This window comes from Felis catus, chromosome B3 (assembly GCF_018350175.1).
Source record: "Felis catus isolate Fca126 chromosome B3, F.catus_Fca126_mat1.0, whole genome shotgun sequence".
Lineage (NCBI taxonomy): Eukaryota > Metazoa > Chordata > Mammalia > Carnivora > Felidae > Felis > Felis catus.
This window is the reverse complement of record NC_058373.1, coordinates 44,442,378-44,459,769: the sequence shown is the minus strand read 5'-3', so window position 1 is coordinate 44,459,769 and position 17,392 is coordinate 44,442,378. Positions and strand designations below refer to the sequence as shown.

The following is a 17,392-nucleotide window of genomic DNA, read 5'->3' as shown; positions in this document are numbered from 1 at the left end:
AAAATAAACTTTAAAAAAATTTTTTTAACTAAGGGTGTGTGCAAGTGAGGAATCCTGACATTTAAGTTCCATAAGCTTCACAGTAATCCACTTTCCAACTAGGTTTTCCTAAAAGTGAACCCCAACCAGTTCTTTCTGCATGTTAATCTCATTACATAGGGAAGCCTACTCAATCGTACCAGTGTTCTGACAAAGGTACTAGTTTCCAGCTTCTTTGTGTAATTGAGGAAACCATGGCCAAAAAGTGCTGACTGACTTTCCCAAGGTCATACTGCCATGGAGGACCAAACCAAGACCCAGCTCAGCACATTATGGTTGGCCAATAGACAACATGAAGTCCTAAGACCCAAAGAATATTTATAAATCTTACTTCTACCTTTTCTAAACATTACTTTTATTCCATCCTACATTTCTTAAGAAAAACAGGCATAAAAGTAAGAGTGTTTATTTTAAAGTGAACACAAATTTGGACCTTGAAGTTGCACAGCAGATACTCCATCATTGGGTCTTATGTTTTCATCCCCAATTGCTCCAATTCAATCCTCCCCAACAAAATGAGCTCCTTTATGAGTCATGACCAAATGGGTTTTGAGTGGATGAAAGTTATAGTTGCTGGTTGTGGGGTTCTCCAAATCATGAAGTTCAGATCATTTCAAATGTCAAACTGGCACTTAACAGGCAACAGCTGAGAATCTGACTTGATTTTATTTTGGAGTAAAATCCTCTCCAAGCTAAGGTATTATTCTATAATTCCTCACATTACCTAGAAGTGTCATCAAATAGAAAATAAAGATATTTTTCACATCCTTAAGTAATTCAGAAACATTGGGGATGATCCTTCTAATGTGGAAGGCTCAGGAATAAAGTTGCTCACTTTCAATGGGGGCATTAACTTCCTTAGGACTCAGAGGCCTTCAGGTGCAAGGAAATAGGTAATTTAACAAATGGATACCAAGGCAGCAAGAGTTAATGTACTTAACATATTTACCACCAAATATCATTTAAAACTGAAATTAATGCCACAAAGAACTGTGCAAGCATCCATTAAGCTAATCAAGAATGTTTACCAAATGTACTGCACTTCATATACCAACCCCCTCACACACACACACACACACCCCAGTGTGACTACAGCGGTAGTACTGTTTTATTACAACATAGAAGAGAGACCTCAAAACTGGTTTGTCAATGACAACCCTATTTTCAAAACAATTTAAAAACAGCTTATTTGTCTGACAATTAAGATGTAATTGTTACCCTCTCCTCAGCTCATGTGCACTCTCTCCCTCTCTCCCTCAAAAAAAGACGTTATTTGTTAAAAGCCAGTAACTAGGAAAAAAGAAACCAAAGGAGAAAAGCATTGTCTCCCTAAGTGCTGGCTGGCACTTCTAGAGAACTAAAGGCCCTACTGCCTTAACTATCTCTTTCCTCCAACACACTTTCCCAGTTTTTGTCTAGAGCCATGCTCCACGGAACAGTGTGGGCCATCTAAGAGAAGTCTGAAGAGACTAATGAATAGGGAACCCAAAGTCAGGCTCATGTAAACTTCTTTGAATTGAACAGGCCCCAGATGCAATAGAATCTCAGAAGTCCTATCACTCCCCTAGGACCTAAATTTGGTATGGTATGGAGATATTTTGAGCCTTTTTTTAAATTTTATTTTAACTTGTTTTATTTTTTTTTTAATTTACATCCAAATTAGTCAGCATATAGTGTAACAATGATTTCAGAAGTAGATTCCTTAGTTCCCCTTACTGATTTAGCCCATCCCCCCCTCCCACAACCCCTTCCATAACCCTCAGTTTGTTCTCCATATTTATGAGTCTCTTCTGTTTTGTTCCCTTCCCTGTTTTTATTTTTGTTTCCCTTCCCTTATGTTCATCTGTTTTGCCTCTTAAAGTCCTCATATGAGTGAAGTCATATGATTTTTGTCTTTTCCTGACTAATTTCACTTAGCATAATACCCTCCAATTATAAAAGCCATTATTTTTTCAAGAATCCAAAAGACCTCCTTGGAGGTCAATTAAACTCTTTGAGCATCACTTATTCTTTTCCTTCAAATATTTACTGGAAATCTACCAAGTCCCAGACAATGGGGTAGGAGTTCTATGTATAGACTGTCTCTAATCTTTGACTGCCATGTTTAGTCTTTTGACTCCAGGACCTAGTATAGTATCTGGCACATAGTAAGTGGCTCAAAAATGGAAGTCATCATCACCATCACTCTTGTTAATAGTACAAAGGCTCACAAATGACATAAAATTCAGCATGTTTTAAAGGTGTGCTCCTGTAGAGCTCATGTAATGCTTAAGTCCTGCTCCTGGCAGCTGTCAACCGCCAAAGCAATGGTTTAATGGTTTAGAGAGTAGGACACAGTGAATGATTTCATCAGAGCTTTCTCCCTCACAATTTTCCACATAAGCAGTAAAAGCATGTTACCATGAAGCTAAAATGAGTTAAACTGTTAGCTCAGTCGGTTAAGCATCTGACATCAGCTCAGGTCATGATTTCACGGGTTTGTTAGCTCAAGGCCCACATCAGGAAGCTCAGCGCCTGCTTCAGACCTTCTGTCTCTGTCTCTCTGTCCCTCCCCTGCTTGCTTGCTCTCTCTCTCTCTCTCTCTCTCTCAAAAATAAACATTTAAAATAAAACAGGTTTAACTGTTAACAGAAAAATTATTCTTGTGTTTCTCAATGGAAATCTACACTGCAAGTGTAAAGGAAACCAACATATTTCATACTATTTCTAAGTCAAATTTTAAAAGGAAATTTAATTAAGAACATGATGGTTTTAACCATGACATCTCTGAGACTCCTCCATGCCTCACTCCTCTGCGTTAGACAATTCATATCCATCAGTTTACTCAAATCTTACCACCCCCTCTTATGAGGTTACTGGCTTTATTTCCCACTTTACAGATGAAGAAATGAAGTCTCAGACTACCATGAGGCCAGGGAAGATGAGCAGGTAACATATGCCAAACCCAAAAAGAAGTCCTTCTTCAAGTAGGGCAGAGAGCTAGACTAAGTCTTGAGAGGGGCACTGGAATGAGGGAGAGGATTGGGAATTTGGTGGACTAAAAATCTGAGGGCACTTCAGCCTGGAAAGATGAAGAATCAAAGGGGGAAAGATTAAAGGCTATAAAGTCAGGAAGGTTAAGGACAGCGTAAACATGGGTTTGTTCACAAAGTGACAGACTAGAGATGGGTTGGGGGGGGCGGGTATAAAAAAAAAAGAAAAAAAAAGATAGGCTAGAGATGGAAAATGTGAGGAATAAAAATAGATAATGGATTGGATGCAATCACCTAAGAGAAAATTACCAAAAAGAAAAAGATGAAGGCCAAAATCAAGATGCAGAAAGACCCAAAGAGGACACATGTCCCCTAGACCCACTTTTATTGATTCCCTACTAAGTTTCAAGCTTTGTGCTAAGCTCTTTCCCTTATGATCCCATCTGATTACAATAACAACTCCTCCAGGGAAAATGATAAGTTTTTTCCTAACTGCTGGATGATCCTTTAAATTCCACGCTTGTGACTGCATGTCGTAAGAGTAGCTGGGTTATTTTCAAGTTTTTATGTCTCCAAATTCATGCTCATGGTCATTGAATCTGTTGTATTTACCTATTTCTTTGTTCCGATTTCACTCTACTTGAATGTGGAATCTAACTCTGCCACTATGAACAATCCTGCTTACCCAGACTCTTCCTTCTCCTTTCTAGTGAATGCTCTAGCAGTCTCCTCATCTGTTATGAACTGAATGTCTGTGTCTCCCAAAATTCTGATGTTGAAACCCTATGCTCCCATGTAATGGTATTAGCACGTGGGGCCCTTAGGAAGTAACTAGGATTAGATAAGTTCATGAGACGAAAGCCTTTATGAATGGGATTAGTGCCCTGGTAAGAGTCATGAAATAGCTGCCTTCCCTCTCTGCTGTCAAGTGAGGATACAATGACAAGTCAGCAGTCTGCAACCTAGAAGAGGGCTTCACCAAACCCAACCATGATGGTACCTAGATCTTAGACTTCCAGCCTCAAGAACTTTGAGAAATAAATTTCTATTATTTATAAGCCACCTAGTCTATGGTCCTTTTGTTATAGCAGCCCAAGTTAAGATATCATCTTGCAGAAATCCAGGATTTCCCCACATAAACTCAAACTATAAGCCAAGAAAACTATTTCTGTGGATCCAATAGCAAAGTGCAATGTGGATGGAACCAAAAGAGGTCTTTGAGAGCTAGAATAGGAGCTGCAGCTATTTCCTAAGATGGTATTTAGCTATGATAAACAGAAGTGTCTTTACTTTTGGTTGAAAAAATTGCAGACATAAAAAAATTGTAGATGTTTATCCTGTCAAAGGAAAATTTAAGAGATCTCATCAATAAATCTAATCATCAATTTAATATAACTGCCAGAAAAGATAATGTGACTTAGGCCTCATTAACAGCTATTATACTATAGAACCCAACCCACACCCACCCCTTACGTGAATATTGCTTTCACTTCTGGAAGCTACATCTAGAACAAGAAACTACAACTTGTTCAAGGCAAGTGGCAAGTGGAGAAACTCAAGCCTAGTCATGTGAGGAATGATGCAAGTTAGTGGGAATATTTAGCTTAAAATCTGGGAAAGGGAGCTAGGTCAACAAGTGACAATAGTTGTTTTCAATTGTGTGAAGGAATTCCAAATGGAGGAATTGGTTTGTGTTATACAACTCCAAGGAGCAAAACAAGAACTAACAGTAGCAAGAATAAAAGCAGTTATCTTTTATTATGTTCTTTCTTTGTGCCAGACACTATGCTAAGTATATTATATCCATTACCTCATTTGTCACAACGATCCAGATATTAATGAGTGATAGTTGCCAAGAAACAGATTTAAAGCCCACACAAAAAAGGATATTCTAAAAATCAGAATAACCCAGAGGTGAAATAAGTGGGACTGGAAGATTTAAAGCATTTTGTCAGCGGATATGACCAACCATGAGCAAGAACAGAAAACCGTAGATGAGAGGACGTTCTTGAGAGAATTCAAGTATAAGGTGGGCAAATGAGTTAGATTCTACTTCATGTCCCTTCTAGGACTTGGTGGAATAAAAAGGAAGATACAAATAAGTAAAGGTTAACAAGTGCTTCTGAATGAGTGAAACAGAGGAACATGAACAGACTAGGAGGAAAAATCAAAATTATTTCGAGGAAAATGAGATAGTATTAACAGAAATCAAAACATGTTCAGTAACAACAAATTCTCATCTCTATGGGATGATTTCTTTCTGATCCCTTATAATGCTAAAGGTTAGGGGGCAAATGAGCCCTCGGGGCATATGCATCCTCCAGGTTTTAGAGAAAAATTTCAGACGAGGTGCTGCGTTCTCTGGATCCCATCAGGACTTGACAACTCCCAAATTGTAGAATCCAGCAGAAGGGAAGCCTCCAACTCCCAGGGTTTCTAACCACTTCAAGCTGCTATTCCTCTCGTTGTAAGGACTAAAAATGTAAGCATGTCAAAATGGCCTCAGTTAATCTGCTAGGTAACAGCTTTGTGTACTCTGAACAGACTTGGGACAATCCAAATATTTATACCGCAACAAAGAAAACTTTGGGAAAAAGACTAAATTGCAACTCAAGAATAGTAGTGGCAGTATCTAGAATATTAGGACAAAATACATGATGTCATTAAATTTTAGAAAACCATCTCCAATGCCCATCTTTGTGCTTCTTCCTGGGTTTTTTTGGTGTGCTCGTCAGAGCAACTGGATATATTCTCTAACATGTGTTTCCTACCAGAAAGGGAGAAAGAAGGAAACATGAGAAAGTGGAATCGAATAAGGAGGGGAAGGAGGGAGAAGAGAGAAGAGGAAAGAAAGATACAGTCACAGACCAATGCAAAGGGTGTGGGGTTGCAATCCCTTAAAGATAAGGAGCCAAATGGAATGATTACACCTGAACAATAGGAATGTGGGAGCCAGTTATACATAAAGCAGCTCAAAAGACAAGTGGAAGACACATATGCCAACCATCACCAAACACCGCTTCCGACTCTTACCTCAGAAACAACACAAAGAGGGAGTTAATATCATAAGTTAACAACAAAAACCCTCCGAGACTAAACTGTTTCCAAACTACTACTGCAGCACATTTGTTACGCCCTCTTCACCGGGAAATGCACTGTCCTGGCCTGTAGGTTTTTCTAGGAGGACAGAATTCCTATTTGCTAAATGATGTTTCTAAAATAAACCCTTGCTCTTGAGCAGCAGAAAGAAATGTATGGAAATTCAACATGATCAAGAATCCTCTCAAAGCAGTTTTTCTGAGTTCCCTTGCATCAAGCAGGTTTTTCCCTCCACGTAAACAACAACAATTTGTTTTACTTTGATAGGTCTTCCTAAATAATGGTTTCATCATTAAACATCTGGCTTCTTCCTAGCAGATTAGGCCTCCAATGAGGAAATTGTGTTTATAATTCTAATTTGAAACACAGCACATTAATATGCTGATTCTCATAATGTTTGCCTTAACCTGTTTGGAGAAATTATGACTACAAATATCTTGTACACAACACCTCTAACTACCAGCTTGTACAAACAACATAAGAGCCGGAGTGCCTCATCCAGACGATTGGAACCACTTCAGAGGCGATCATGATTAGTGCTTTGGCTGGAAGCCATATTTTACACATAAACTCAGCATCTGTCTCAGAGATGCTGTCCCAAGCTAACAGACCCACCTCCACTGTTACTAATAAGCACATTCAAGAGAGCCAGATGGTCTGACGGACAGAGCTCTGTCTTTTCCTGAACTAGGCACACTGGAGGGAGGGAGCCCAAGCAAGCTCCAAGTCATATTTCCTCAGGCTCCAGATTCCTGCAATGCTGTGTGCAAACAGGCACCACTAAAAAAGAATGTAAATGAGGGTGCTATTCATTATTTACAGCTGGCACCTTGCCATCCCCTCCTCCTCTGGGCAATGCCTGCCTGTAGGAACAGGGAAAGCATCTGACGAGAACAGGGCAACCCTGGAGGCATGGAGCCATTGCGAAGCAGTTTCTTCCCTTGTGCTGAAGAACCTGCCGGCTCAGCATTTCTGGCCCACAGAACAGCTGAGCTTTTCACTTCCTTCCTAACAAAGCAATCGAGTTCTTCAGCTTCCACGTTTATACCAAGGGTGTTTATTTACAACGTAACCTAAAAAAGCAGAGTTGCAGCTCTATTCTCATTCATAGCCAAAGTCCTTTACTCCATGCCTAGGTTCAAGGAAAGAAGGGAAAAAATGATTAGTCTATATAATGGAGAGAATTCTAAGAAAGTTCTAGACTCACCTGGCTAGAAGTTGCATCAAGAGAATGGCTCCTTTCTCTTGGGTGAGTGCCTATAATTCTTATCACGTAATACTTAAATATTTCATAAGTCTACATGATCTTTCACTGATTTTAAGCAACATGAAAGCATCGATCATACTTTATACTTATTCTGCATTTCCCCAAAGTGCCAACCTAACAAAGTGTCCAGAAGATCATAATTAAACTCTTAAATATGGGTTTAAACTCTTTAAGTAAACTTTCTGATTCAATATAAAATGTGTAACTTACAATTTTGAAAGGAATCAAAGTTATCTCAGCAAAAGTCATAAAACTAAAGATTTCTTATTGTTGGCATTGATCCAAAGCAGTTCTGGGTTTCAAATGTCAAACCATCAGATTACTTTCAATCCCATCTAAGAGTCTTTAGCTTTCAATGATATAATCCCAATTGTTTAAAAAAAAATTAAGCAGAGGGTAATGGGCATGTCTCTATGCTCTCTTTCTTGAACATGGAAAAAATTCTTCTTGCCTAATGCTATAAAACATGCTAATTACTCACATTAGCCTGAACCTTTTTGTTGTCAAGTGACAAAAATCCCAATTCTAAATAATTTTATCAAACAAAGAAAGAGATTTGTTGGCTTCTGAATTCCAATGACAAAAAGGGCAGGGATGGAGCTAGGTCAGCTGGATGCAAAGGCTCAGAGGTCTTCTGTCCCTCCGCATTCCTCCTTTCTGACTTCTTCCATGCCCCACAGTCTTTCTCATCTATCTGCCTGCATATTTGCTTCAATTTATTAGAAGAACTAACTTCACACATTGGAAATATAGCTACAGGCAGCTCAGGCTTACATCCCTATAGCATGTGGACAAGACTGAAAAAAAAAAAAAAAAACTAAACTAAAAACCTGCTCCCACCAACAGCTGATGGAAATGCAAACTGGTATGGCCACTCTGGCAAACAGTATGGAGGTACCTTAAAAATTAAAAATAGAACTACCCTACAACGCAGAAATTAGCATTACTAGGAATTTATCCAAAGGATACAGGAGGGCTGATTCATAGGGGCATGTGTACCCCAATGTTTATAGCAGCACTTTTAACAATAGCCCAGTTGTGGAAAGAGCCTAAATGTCCATCAACTGATGAATGAATAAAGATGTGGTTTATATGCACAATGGAATACTACTTGGCAATGAGAAAGAATGAAATCCTGCCATTTGCAGCAATGTGGGTGGAACCAGAGGGTATTATGCTAAGTGAAATAAGTCAGTCAGAGAAAGACAGATTTCTTATGTTTTCATTCATATGTGGAACTTGAGAACTTAACAGAAGACTATGGGGGGAGGGATGAGGGAAAAATAGTAGAAACAGAGAGGGAGGGAGGCAAACCACAAGGGACTCTTAAATACAGAGAATAAACTGAGGGTTGATGGGGGGGGGTGAGAAAGGGGAAAATGGGTGATGGGCATGGAGGAGGACACTTATTGGGATGAGCACTGGGTATTGTATGTAAGCAATGAATCACAGGAATCTACCTCCAAAACCAAGAGCACACTGTATACACTGTATGTTAGCTCACCTGACAACAAATTATATTAAAAACAAACAAACAAACAAACAAACAAAACCCTACTCTTCTCCATCACTTTCAGTTAGAACAGTAAAGTATCCTGATTGACCTAACGTGAGTTAGGTTCCCATTCCTAGGCCAGTAGTATAACCAGAGGGAGAATGAATGATGATCAATCAGGTCAGGCTTGGTCATCTGTAGGCACCCATCAGTACCGGCTGAAGTGGAAATAAAGCCATTTCCCAAAAGAGAAGGTGTGATGTTACCAGGAGCAGGCAGGAAAAAGGCCTGGGCCAACTAACCATATCCTCTAAATTGCTTTAGGTGGGGGAAAAAAAGCTATGCAAAGGGAAATCAATTTAATCATTTCAGATATGTTCAGCATCAAACAAATTGACTTCTACAACCTTGGAAAAGGAAAGACAATAGGACTCCTGAACATATTTTAAATCATCCCCCAAACAACTTGTCAGATGTTAAGAAAGTCTGCCATCTCAACTAAGGATACCTCATTTCTAATATTTTTTTATGGTTGTTTTTATCTTAATCAAAATTACCTATATATGCAAAAAGTGTAAAAAGGCAAAAAGTTCTGTAAAGACTAGTCATCATGGACCTCTCCTCCACTCCAGTAAAGCACCTTTATTACTTATTTTGATATCTGTCTCTAATAGCAAGTATAAACTTTTTCCTCGAGTTTTTAATTGTAGGTATTACCTGCTGACTTCCTCTGTAGAAAACAGGTATTTTATAAATACAACTCAACACCAAAAACCAAAAACCAAAACAAAACAAAGGAACACAAATGATCCAATTAAAAATTGGGCTGAGGCTCTGAATACACATTTTTTCCAAAGACATACAGATGGCCAGTAGACAAATGAAAAGATGCTCAACATCACTGATCACCAGGAAAATGCAAATCAAAACCATAATGAGATATCATCTCACACCTGTCAGAATGGCTGTATCAAAAAGACGAGAAACAACAAGTGTTGGCACAGACGTGAAGAAAAGCAAACCTTCATGCACTGTTGGTACAATGCAAATTAGTGCAGCCACTATGGAAAAGAGTATGGAGATGCCTCAAAAAAATAAAAATAGAACTACCCCAAGACCTACTAATTCCACTTCTGGGTCCCTACCCAAAGAAAACAAACAAAAATACTACTTTGAAAAGATATATGCAGCCCTTATTACAGCATTATTTACAATAGCACAGATATGGAAGCAACCTAACTGTCCATCCATGGATGAAGTGATAAAGAAGATGTGGCATATATAACAATGAAATATTACTCAGCCATAAAAATGAAATTTTACCATTCACAACAACATGGATGGACCTAGAGGGTATCATGCTAAGTGAAATTAGTCAGACAGAAAAAGGCAAATACCATGTGATTTCACTTAAATGTGGAATCTAAAAACCAAAATGAAGAAAAGAAATAAAAAACGAGAAACACACTCATAAATATAGAGAACCAGTGGTTGCCAGAAGGAGGAGTGGTAAAATAGATGGAGATTAAACAGTACAAACTTCCAGTTACAATTAAGTCACAAAGATGAAAAGTATAGTAAGAACACAGTAAATAACACTGCAATAACTTTGTACAGTGACAGATGGCAGCTACACTTATTGGGGTAAGCATTTTGGGGTTTTTTAATTGTTTTAATGTTTATTCATTTTTGAAAGGGAGACAGAACGCTCAAGCAGGGGAGGGAGAGAGGGACAGAATCTGGAGCAGGTTCCAGTCTCTGAGCCATCAGCACAGAGCCCAACACAGGGCTCAAACCCACAAACCACGAGACCATGACCTAAGCCGAAGTTGGACACTTAACTGACTGAGCCATGCAGGTACCCTATTTTGTAATGTATATAATTGTCAAATCACTATGTTGTATATCTGAAACTAATATGTCAACTATACTACAATCAAAAAGAAAACTGGGATTTTGCATTCTCTCTATCCCAACTCATGCATACCACACAAGGGCAGGCTTTCCAATCCTCTATGCCTCCAACATTTTTTATCATAATTTTGGTTTGATCCTTATTTAATTTTGTATTATGATGATTATGTGAATGTTATTCACTGCTAAGCCATGAAGTATACCACAATTTTTTTTCTTTCTCATACAACTCTTTTTTTCCCCTAGTGTTAATACTTCCCTTTTTTTGTTTTGCTTAGTTTTCTGGTTTGCTTAGTTTTTTTGTTCGTTTGGTTTACTTTTTGTTTGTTTGTTTTATAAGCTCTCACTACTTTATCTTCAGACTTACCCCTGATTATCTTTTTCCTTTCAGTACAAACACTATGGATTTTATCTTTTAGAATTATCTCTTCCTGAACTTTCTGACTTGCTCCAATCTTCTGGTTGTTCTCTTAGTCTGCTTCATAGATTCATTCAGGAATCTCCCTCCACCATCATCCCAAAAATTATCTTCACCTCTCTCTTAAATCTAATTCTCCTTTTCTTAAAATTTGTATCTTCATCATTAGGAATTTGCTTTTTTGTTCTGATAAAACACTTCTGGTTGCTTTAGGAGAAAAAGCTGCAGGGGGCATAAAACATTTGAGGCCCTACATGTCTGAAAAATGTTATTTGTTCAACCCTTATACCTCATTGCTATTTTGGCTACGTTTCGAATTCTAGTTGGGGAGCACATGCAAAGTCCCAAGTGATTTGGATTCTTGACTGTTTGTATATAACTCCCACCCACCCTGGTCTCTGGAAGTTTTAGGCCCTTCTTTTTGTCCCAAGAGCTTGTAAGTGTTATCATGATGTCCCTTAGTATGGTTCTATTTTCATCCATTTTGGTGGGTACTAGGTTCTTTTCATTCTGAAACCACAAGTCCTTCAAGTCTAAGAAATGTTCTTGAATTATTTATTTCCTCATTTTCACTCAATATAGGACCCCCAAAAAAATTTTAGGTAATTTTCTAAAATTTACCTAATGAAATTTGGGCAAAAAGAGATTATTTTAGAACTTTTCTTCAGCATTAAAGTGAAGACACACAACCTACAATATGAAGTTTCCCTTTGTGCCAGGAAACATTTGAGAAAGTTCAATTGTATATTGGGGGTATTCTTGTCCATTTTCTTCACTTAGAAAAAATATATAGGCTTGATTCATTAATTAATGAATACACTAGTATTCATAAGGCCTGGCACCCCAAAGCCTTGAGAAACTTATCCCAAATGGTAATTAATCCAAGTTGCAACAAAAGACAAATACAGGGAAATGAAATGCTTACCTCTTGCTCTGTCTAAAGAAATTATGCATGCTTGCTACTTAATATTTCTGTTAAAAAATAAGGTCCAACTCTCAATATCTCAAAATAGACAATATTGCAAATGGATGTCATCAATGCCAATTAAGTAAGAGGAGGTACAGGTAATCCACAGACCTGGATATAGAGGAATTGTTCTTTGGTCCACTCCTCCTATTACATGGGTGTCAGCTGCTCAACTATTAAGCCACGAGAAACCTTTTCAGCAAAGGCCTGAAAAAACAATGGGTTAGCTGGTATTACCCACTGAATAAAAAAAAAAAAAAAGGGGGGGGGGGGACTTTGATTGTCACAATTTTCTTTTAATTGATTTCTGTTCTTAGGGTTTGATTGTTCTATTTTCTGACTTAAATAAACCAATTTAGAGAAAAGGGATATTTGCATAGCCTCAAAGTATCTTGCAAAATATTTATTAATAATTGTGGTGGTATTAATATATATCCATAAATTCTTTGATATTCCTCACTCCAGGAAGTAGAGTTTAATTCTTTTCTCCTTGAGTATGGGCTGGACTTAGTGATTTCCATCTACTGATTAGAGTAAGGGAAAAGAAAAATTTTAACATTACAGCAAAGAAACCTGGCAAATACAGCCTTAAATAAATGATCAAGGTAGGTTCACTGATGGTAAGTCATGCTGATAGCATCTACCCCTCACTCAATGTTATAAGGACACCTTCACTTCTGTGAGGTTCTTCCCAAAAATCCATAATCCAGTCTAATCCTGAGAAAACATCAGACAAACCCAAACTGAGGGACATTCTACAAATACCTAACCAGTACTTTTCAAAAAGGTCAACATCAAGAAAAACAAGGAATAACTGAAAAACTTTCACAGATTAGAGGAGACAAGACAACTATATACAAATGGTATTCTAGATTGTGTGTTGAATAGATAAAGGGCATTAGTGGAAAACTAGTGATATCAGAATAAAGTCTATAATCTAATTCTTAGTATTACACCAGTGTTAATTTTTTAGTTTTCATAACTATATCATGGTTGTATAAGACGTTGTTAGTATCAACAGAAGCTGAGTGGAGGGTATACAGGAACTCTACATCTTTGCAACTCTTCTATAAACCTCAATTTATTTTTAAATAAGATTTTTTAAAAGAATCAATTTATTAAATAAGTCTTGGATAAGAGAAGGGATCCCTAAAATATTGCCTTATAGAGGTATTTCAAGGAACACAATTAAATTCATGTTGTATCCCAATTTATGATCTGCATGTTGTTAACAGGGCTTAGCAGTGTTTTGCTACTCAGAGAGTCCATCTGTGTCTTTCTCTGTGTAGCGTTATAAATTTGTGGTGTTTACACCCATTCTCAAAATTTGTGGTGTTTACACCCATCTCCAAACTCCAGAAGATGCACTGGAGAAAGACGCACATGACAAGACAGGTTAGTTCCCAAAATTTAGCTCCTCTGTAATTTGGGAAAAGATTATTAACTGCAGTTGGAAACCCATTCTACTCTGAGGTTTCTGCCTGCTACAGTCATAATTTCAACTTCATTTTCCAAGAATCCTTTCAAAAGTCGTATGGGACGTTACAATTCTATCACTCCTATCTATATCATTATTAAAACGTATCATACTATACCAGGCTAAGAGCCCTATTCTATCAGATCAAGCTGGGGGTAGAAAAGGTCCTTTCTTTGACTTTATTTCCCAGAGCTATTCATACACAAGGGCTATGGCATAACACCTACTTTATCATCTGTTTTCACTCAATGGTTATGTATTGAGCAACTATGTTTGGCATTCACTATCTTAGGTATTAGGGAAACCAAAATAAAAAAGATACAGTCCCTGACACAACTACTTTGACAAATGTTTGGAAATGTCTGCTAAAGGTAAATCTGCATATATATTCTACCCAGATGTCCTTCTTCCAAGTATATATATTTTTTTAACTTTTTTTTTTTCAACGTTTATTTATTTTTGGGACAGAGAGAGACAGAGCATGAACAGGGGAGGGGCAGAGAGAGAGGGAGACACAGAATCGGAAACAGGCTCCAGGCTCTGAGCCATCAGCCCAGAGCCTGACGCGGGGCTCGAACTCCCGGACCGCGAGATCGTGACCTGGCTAAAGTCGGACGCCCAACCGACTGCGCCACCCAGGCGCCCCCCAAGTATATATTTCTAATGCCAATCCTATCTCTGGGCCAGAAGACATGAGCAAAAATGTTCACAGAAGCCTTGTTCATAACTGCAAAACCTAGAAATAAGTCATTAACAACAGATTCAGTAAATAAAATGACGTATTTGTAAAAGGTAATTTATACAATCATGAAAAAATGAAACATGACAACACATAACCAAATAAATCTTATAAACATAGTAAGTCATATATAGACACAGAACAATTCCATTTTATGTAAAGTTCAAAACAGACCCTATTAAATAATGTATTGCCTAGGAATAGACACACACACACAAACACAAACACACACACACGTGGCATTTTTTAAAAACTACAAAGAAAAGCATGTTAATAATTAACATAAAATTCAAAATACTGATTACCTATAGGAGGTGGGGGAAGCAGAGGAGACCAGAGAGGGACAAAAAGGGGATTTCTGGGGATTGGCAAAGTCCTTTATCTAAGGCTAGGTGATAGACACCTAAGTGTCTGATTTTATGGTGGTTGTTCTTTCAACTGCACATATATATTTAACACTCTGGTATGTATGCTACCAGTTTATAAAAATATGTTTAAAATGTATTCTTATGAAAGTGAAAGAAAAAAACGGCTCTTAAAAATTATGTACAATATAGTACTACCAGTGCTTTAACATTGTCATACAAAGTCAAAAGAAGAGAAGAGTCAACTCTGCCTGAGGAGTCAGGTAAGACTTCAAGGAGGAGGTGAGTTTTGAGCTGAGAATAGTAATCCAGACAGAGCATGAGGGAAGAGTTCACAAAAAAAGGCCCAGAAAATTAAGGAATATGCTCCATTTGGGAGAATAAAATAATGCATTCCAGCTGATTTTGAGAGGCCAATGGATTTAGCTAGAGAGGCAGGCAAGGGAGGAACAATAAAAATATTTTATCCCATGATAAAAGAGGAGTTTGGACTCAATTCTGAGAAGCAATGAAGGTTATGCATACTAGCACTGTTTAGTTCATTCTAGGAGTTTGGGACAAGACTGACAGGGAGACTGGAGAGGGATAGCAGTAGGAGACTCCAGAAGAGCAAGGAATGTGGGAACAAGGGAGAGAGGCAATCTGGAGATATTTGAGGTACAACCAAAAATATTTAGTGAAATGTTCCACGTTGAGGTGAGCAAGAAGGAGGGGGTCTATGATGGTTTATATCAGGAATTTCTAAGGAAGAAATTCACAAGGAAGAGCAGAGGTATTGGTGGAGAAGGGTATTCTTGCACTGAGGGGAAATAAAAGTAGAGAGAGGAGTCCAAGTCAGCATCTAATGGCTCACTTAGCACTGAAATTCTGTGGAAGCAGCCATCTGATGCTCATTAGCCTAAACCCAAGTGGAAAGAAGGAAAACCACCAGAGAAACCATCAGCTCGTTTGTCTTTTTATGTACAGTGAGGGAAGACACAACCTCATAGCAATAGGGGAGTTCTTAAGTTATCTCTGGTTTTAGGTGTCTATGTCATCCCTGATCATTTGGGTCAACCAGATAGAGGGGCAGCAAATCACTGAAGGGATGGCACGAGTCTCATCAACACCAGAAGGGTCTCTCACTGGGTACTAACAATGTGGCTTTTACAATGCAAAAATGTAAAGAATCCTCTAAGCATTTGGAGTAAATCCTTCAGTTAAGCTTTGATGGGCAATATCAACTTAGTGTTTGCAATGCAGCTATTATCCGTTCACTCAACCCCATCCTCCAAAAAAAAAAAAACAAAAAAAAACACAAAAAAACACAACAAAACAAAAAACAAAAAACAAAACCTGCTCTGCGACAATCTAAGGAATCTCATCCTTATTACAAGGACTCTAAACAGCTGCTCAGGACCCTGGGTTGTTTTCTTGGTGGGAGAATAGATGGAGAGAAAGGAGGGCTGCACCACTGGCTGCTGCACAGGTACAGGAAGGTCAAAAGGGATGAAGCAAGCAGGTCCTGAAGTGGTACCAAAGGCTCAAATATATAGAGCCTCCATTTTCCTTAATGTCATCAGGACAAAGCAGCTGGAATTACATACGTTCATCTTCCTTTCATTCCTTAACGTTTACTTTAACATTTTAGCTGCATAAATAGTTCTGGATGTAGAAAAACACAACAAGATCTTGGCAAACATTTGCATACATTCTAAATACTGCCAACTGATAGAAAGAATTTTGAGGATGAGCAGCTCTAGTGAGTACACTGAAGTAAAATTATTTTCCCTGAGCCCCATACAAATATAGATTCAATTTATTCCAAATGCATTCCAAAAGTGGGGTGAAAGGAAGATGGAAGAACCTGGAAAGAGGAAGGGAGATTCTAATGATAAGTTCATGAGTGCTTTACACACTTGTTTACACATATTCCTCTCCTCACATTGTTGGAATGCATGACCACCTACGAGGTAGTACTATTTTTGACATGGCATTCCCCATCACCCCCCAAAAAAGTCTACTTCAAAACATTTACTGCTCTGCAAATTGTGGCAGTACCATCCCGTCCACTGTTTTTCTTTTGTTTTGCTTTGAAATCTTCAATACTGTACAGCGCAGATATCCCATGAGAAAAGGCAAAATTCCAAGAGTCCTCTCCTAGGGAGTAGGGAAAGCATTAAATAAGCATCAGAGAATAAACTAAATAAATTTGATCCACTGCCTAGGTATGCGTGGGGTCATCCCTCAACACAGTAATACTATTACCAAAGCATTAAGTTATGGCTTTTAATCATCACATCGAAACTCTATTACTGCATTATCCCTGTTTTACAGATCAGGAAATAAGTTCAAATGTGGTTAAATCAAAAACATGGCCAACATCACACAGCAAGTAAGAGAGAGAAGCATGACTCAAATCCAGACAGCTGGTCCATGGTCATGGGCAGCCATAACCACCAAGCTTCATCCCCTGGGAGGTAGTGTTTCACAACCATGGAGAACCGGGGAGTGAGCATCAGGTGCACAGAAGTAAATCGAGAGTGGAGGCAGAGGAGACCTACAATGTATCAAGAAATATTTTTCTTTAACCTAAACAATGGTTAGCATTGCAGAAGAAGACTGGGAGTTGGGAGATTAACTTATATGAAATCTTCCAAG

The 17,392-nt window shown here is 38.2% G+C and overlaps 2 long non-coding RNA genes across 2 annotated transcripts in view; both read right to left on the bottom strand.

The window, feature by feature from the left end:
* The window catches only part of LOC111560982, a 126,736-nt gene that overhangs the window by 89,036 nt on the left and 20,308 nt on the right, over window positions 1–17,392 (bottom strand). The window lies entirely within an intron of this gene.
* The window catches only part of LOC123385912, a 54,573-nt gene that overhangs the window by 32,373 nt on the left and 4,808 nt on the right, over window positions 1–17,392 (bottom strand). The window contains exon 2 of the long non-coding RNA XR_006599178.1: window positions 12,283–12,378. This is a non-coding gene — a long non-coding RNA (uncharacterized LOC123385912). The remainder of the gene's footprint in view (window positions 1–12,282; window positions 12,379–17,392) is intronic.